A 5525-nucleotide genomic window follows, 5' to 3' on the forward strand; every position below is an offset into this window, starting at 1 on the left:
CTTCAAATACGTTGTTCCTGAGCTTTTTATATTTAAGGGTATTTTGATGAACCATACAATTTTAATGACAATTATTGCAGCAACATCATACAAAAATGAGGTTGTTTTTACCTTCTCTATCATTTAGAATTATTTATTCTAAACTCTGTGCTATACATCTAAAAAGTACTATCTGTCCTTGAAAAAAAAAACAATGTATAATTTGTGTGGGTACAAGAAAAAATTTAAAAGAGAATCACGGTTGAGCAACCACATTGTAAAAATGTGAAGATTCTGGTTTTTAGGTACAAAGCACTCTCAGTAAAGAAAGGGTTAAAGAGGCACTAAACATTAAAAACTGTTTTTTTGTTTCTTTTAGAAGCAAACTCTTTTACAATGTGCCATACATTTTTTTTTTAGGAATTAGCAATTTCTAGGAAAACAAAATAAGTCAATATTATTTGTGTCCTCACAGCCATCCGGTCACCCACTGCTCCTGCAGATAAAACTTGATCAGACCCAAGACATGTTATTTAGTTGCTGATGTCTGGAGTGAAAAAAGAGTTTCCCAAAGTCATTGCAGGAGTAGTGAGGGAAGATCTCTTGCTCCTAATTCCCTCTGCTTACTAGCTCAATGCATTTCCATATGCCAAATTCATCTTAAAAATAGCTTTTTGTTTTTCTAAAGTTTTTTTTAGAAATGTTAGCATTTTAGGGGCAGTTTATGGATTAGCTACACACACAGCAAAAGCACATTCAATGTTGTTTATTTTAGATGTTTTCAAAGTGTGTATGCTTTTTGTTCTGATACCAAAAACTCACAAACATGCTCATAGTACCACTAACCTTTTGAAACCTACAATAGGCAATATTGAGTAATCCAGAAAATACGAGCTTCCAGGCCATTGACTTCTTCTTGGCAAAACGGCTTTTGCCAGTAAGTAAAAAATAAAAATTGAGTATTCCTTTTCAAAAGGTAGACCGTTAACCAGTGTTTTCTGGTATGTATGTTATTGGTAGATGCCTCTTATGTTTTGTATAGAATCTAGAATTACGGTCTGGAAAAAAGTATGTAGTGACCATCACTGTCACTTGTAATTAAAAAAATTATATGAGCAGGATATAGCAAAACTGATATGGCTATGTTGCTCCAAGAGGGAATGGAGGTTTTAGTCAAACATGATAACATTTTTGTTATAACATAGAAAAATATGCAAAGTTCCATGAGCATTTGGAACCTGCAGAATCATAACATTTTAAGATAATCAATTAAACAAGAAACATCTGAGATCCAGAAAGCTTGTGTGACTCGTATTTTGCAACGTTGGCCCAATAAAAGGTATCATCTTTGACTAAAGACTTTGTCCGAGGTATGAACAAGCATGCACAATGTACCTAACCTTTGATGGTCAACCACCAAGACTACTGATTTTAATAACTTTGTTTAAGAAGAGATTAACTAGTCTAGTGAATAAAAAAAAACATTAAATGGAAATATTTCAAGACTTTATCTTTTTACAACAGTTGATGACTGGATGTTTATTTTTTTATTTTTGCTTGTTACTTTATACAGTATGTCTCTACCATTCAAGATAATTAATCGTGCTATAGGTTAGTGGGTAAAACCTACCTGCATTGTAGAAGATCTGCAACGCCTCAAGGAGAGAGCTAATCTTATAGAGAAATTACCATAGATATACTACAAAATTTTATTAGAGCTTTCACTGCTTAATTAGGAATGGATTCAGGAAGTAGAAGCACATATTTCCGTTTTTCAAAGAAATTAAAGCAACAAAAATGTTGTGTATATACAGTAGTGTCTGTTCTTTATCATTACTTAATTCAATTTAATAATGTGACTCCAAAAGATAATTGACATGATAATCGACATGAAAATATATTTACATATGTGTGGTTTTTGAGCTAAAGGTTTCATAAAGATCATATTATATGGCATATTCTCCATAAAACCTTCTATGAACCCTCATTGGAATAAATTTAAAGAAATGTCCCTGGTCATAGTGACCTGTCAATCACACGTTTAAACAACAATTTGCAATGTTGCCAAACGGACAGGAAAGTTCAACTTTGGCCTAAACACACATAATTGCAAACCTTTTTTCTGCAGTCCTGTGAAAATCAATCTCTGGTGTCTAAATTTAGACAGTGAGGAATATCACACCAACAAACATATGCAGGTATTATTTAGCATTCATAAAAAAATATTTTTAACTCTTCAGGGACAAGAAAAGTATCTTGGGTTTTTTGGGTCTTGTCACGTCCTACCCAGGCTGTGGAGCTGCATATCTCGCTCTTGCTTCAGTTTCCCTGTTTTGCGTCGATCCATTCCTGGATTTCCTTTTGCTCTGTTCTGATCTTCCATTCCTTGCTTCTGATTCAGCTCTTTTCTTCAGCTCTGTTTCCTTTATAAGGTGTTCTGTTTGTCTCAGTCTGCAGTCTAAAGGTATGTCTCAGTGCTATGTGTTTGGATTACATGTTTGGTTTGTTTCGTACCACTGTCAGCAGGGATTAGCATTAGGACCCACCATCATTGGAGTGCTTTGGCGTAGTGGTGGGGTGTTAAGCATACTATGGCCATATGATGTGACGGAATCTCCAATTGTTATCACATAGTGCTAGGCTAGTTCCTGTATTCATGTTTGTCTGTTTCTTATGTACCTTTGCCCTTCTTCCTTGAATCATCTGAGGATTTCGGTTCCTCTCTCCTCTCCCTATGTCCCAGTTAAGATGTCCTATCCTTGCTTAAAGAAGAAGCGTCCGAGGATTCCGGCTCCTCACTCCTTCCCCTGTGTTCCTTGCCTTGTTCCCTGTCCTTTGTTGTGCCCTGTATCATGTATGTCTTGTCTGGTTATGTTTCGTGCCTGGTCTCCCTGTTCCTTGCTCTGTCCCTTGCTTGTTATGTTTCTGCTATATCCTTTGCTTAGCTTCCATACTTCCAGCCTGCAGCATCCTGCACGTGATTCTAGTGATATGTTTCATGCCTGCTCCAGGGTGCCTGCAGGATATCACTTCGTTTCATTTTGGTATACATCTGCTGCTATGTCAGGGTGCTGGTATGTGGCTGCACGACACTAGGTGCTCATCACCTGGGTGAGTGTGGTTGCCCTACAACCAGGCCCTGTCCAACTCCACTACTGCACTGTGACTCCTGCACACAATCTTTGGGCGCGCTGAGTCAATGCAGTCATCTGTTTGGACCTGGTCCGTGACAGTCTCTGGACAGTATTTTTGTTTTTTATCTTAATTTGAATATAAATGTGATATATTTTTTTCAAATTCAATACTTCAAATAAAACTCAGCTTTCTAATGTACATAAAAACATTGTTGAAGGTAGTAAATAAGGCTTAATTTCTGAAAGTGCTACAACAAAAAAGAGTAATGAGTGATGTCAAAATTGTATAATGTCACAGGTCCCCAGATAGTACTTGAAAGAAGTCACAAGAGAGATCTTGGCTAAGTACATATCTCCTTTCTCATGTTCTGCCCATGGATTTGATCTTCACATGAGAGACATAGGAACTAAGAGGAAGGTGCAAGAATGGGGGCTACCAAAGGTGTGACAGAAGTCCAAGGTATTCATAGAATCAATTCAGCCACTGATTGCTTTCTTACGATAGTATATTCACTGTACACTATTAAGGGGTGTGTTGTGTGTTATGTACATCTTTGTCGTACTTTGTTTTTGTATAGTTGTGCATGTGACCTAAAATATCAGAGAAAAAGTTTGAACATCTGGCACATTTACCTGGCCAATCGAAAGAGCCTTATGGGAATCCAACAAATGTCTACAATAAGCAGATAAACAAACACTTGAAATGCATAATTTTAAACAGACCATTTAGATAAGAGATTAATCTAATATCATGATGTTAGTTTGCAGTCATGAACTAAACTAAATCATTTTTAGTTTAGAACAAAATGTTAGAAGCGACATACTACATGACCATCAGAATGACATAGTATGGCAGTATGATGCAGAGAGGCCTCATTCTTCACCTGTGTAATTCTACCATTGTGCCCATGCTGCCTACTACCAGTGCCCAGATTAGCCTTGCATATAGGGCATTGATCAGAACAGGTTAGTATAAACTAGTACTGTTTGATAACATTGATCTTAAAGTGTATATCAACTTGATGTTTTTGGGAAAAAAAGATAATCCCTGTTTGCTTGTATGGGTAATTCCTATACCTAAAAAACCAATGACCTACATTTTTTAGAAGTAGTTAAGCACCATTTATATTTCTTGTGTAAAATGTAAAATGGCACTTTGCCATCCCAAGACATGTTCTTTCAGGACAGATTTGTGGAGAAAGATAAGTCTCATCATAGACAGTTGTATCAAACATACGATCGGAGTTGTTGCTGACAATTATTGGCGGGGGCTACTTTTTCCCGTGGGTGATAAAAGTTTTGATTAACTCTTTATTTTTAATAAATGAAGTGATCACTTAAAAATGTAATTTTGTGTTTACTCAAATTGTCTTTGTGAAAAAAAGCAAAAATACAAGAAATCGGGCAAACACTTTTTCGCAGCGCTGCAAGTGGGCATAGTGCATATATCAAATATTTCCATTGGGTTTGTTATAAGGAACCATGCATCAATAATAAAAAAAGCCATGAATGAGATTTTATTGAAATGTAATATAAATGTATTCGAGGAAACATTATTTGTTACCTTTGAGTGTATCAGAAGTAATTTCTCTTCAGGTAGGACACTTAAGAAAATTTCATTCCGCACATTCACTTGCCTTTTCTATTGTAATCCTGTAGAGGTACCATAGGTATTTGATCACACAAAATTTTAGTTCCCCACAATTCATTTGAATGTAAAAACCGTTGAAAAAATGATTCACTTTTTTTTTTAAACTTTATTAAATAGAATGAAATTTTAAAATGAATTTAATTACATTTAAACATATATAATCTCTGCCATAAATGAATATTTATCCAAAATAAATCTGCAGGAAGCAGCCGCCTTGTTTTTCTAGGAGAATTTAGATGAGGTAGATTTAGTATGAACATGTCAGGAAACACAGTATAGGAGATCTACGTGGGGAAAAAACACAAAATGGCAATTTTCCGCAGTCTATTTTTTCTACTATTTGTAGATCACACCATAATACAAATTTTGCACATTAGCCAAAATGAAGACAAGAGACCATACTTTGTAAATTGAGACTGACTTACAATAATATTACCTTAATAAACAGGAAAATATCCGTAAGAAACTTCCCCTATGTCTTCGGGCCAACCGAAGCCTTGGTTGCTTTAATAGAACAGCTTAAGAATGCTGTTTTGTGGAAAGCAGTGAAAAATAAGGCACTTTACTATACTGCATTATGATTTTTAATATAAAGTAACAATATTCTAGTAATTTGGCTCAATTAAAAGAAAATGATTTAAAAAAACAAATTCTACACAAGTGGCACATAACATTGCTAAGAAAATGAATAGGCCAGATGTAGCGGCCTTTTCCAACTGTTGGTGTATTATAATTGTTAATCCTTTTACACCTTTAAGTGT

The sequence above is a fragment of the Sceloporus occidentalis genome, unplaced genomic scaffold (genome assembly GCF_023333645.1).
Source record: "Sceloporus occidentalis isolate IW3139 unplaced genomic scaffold, rSceOcc1.0.p SCAF_42, whole genome shotgun sequence".
In the NCBI taxonomy this organism is placed as follows: Eukaryota; Metazoa; Chordata; class Lepidosauria; order Squamata; family Phrynosomatidae; genus Sceloporus; species Sceloporus occidentalis.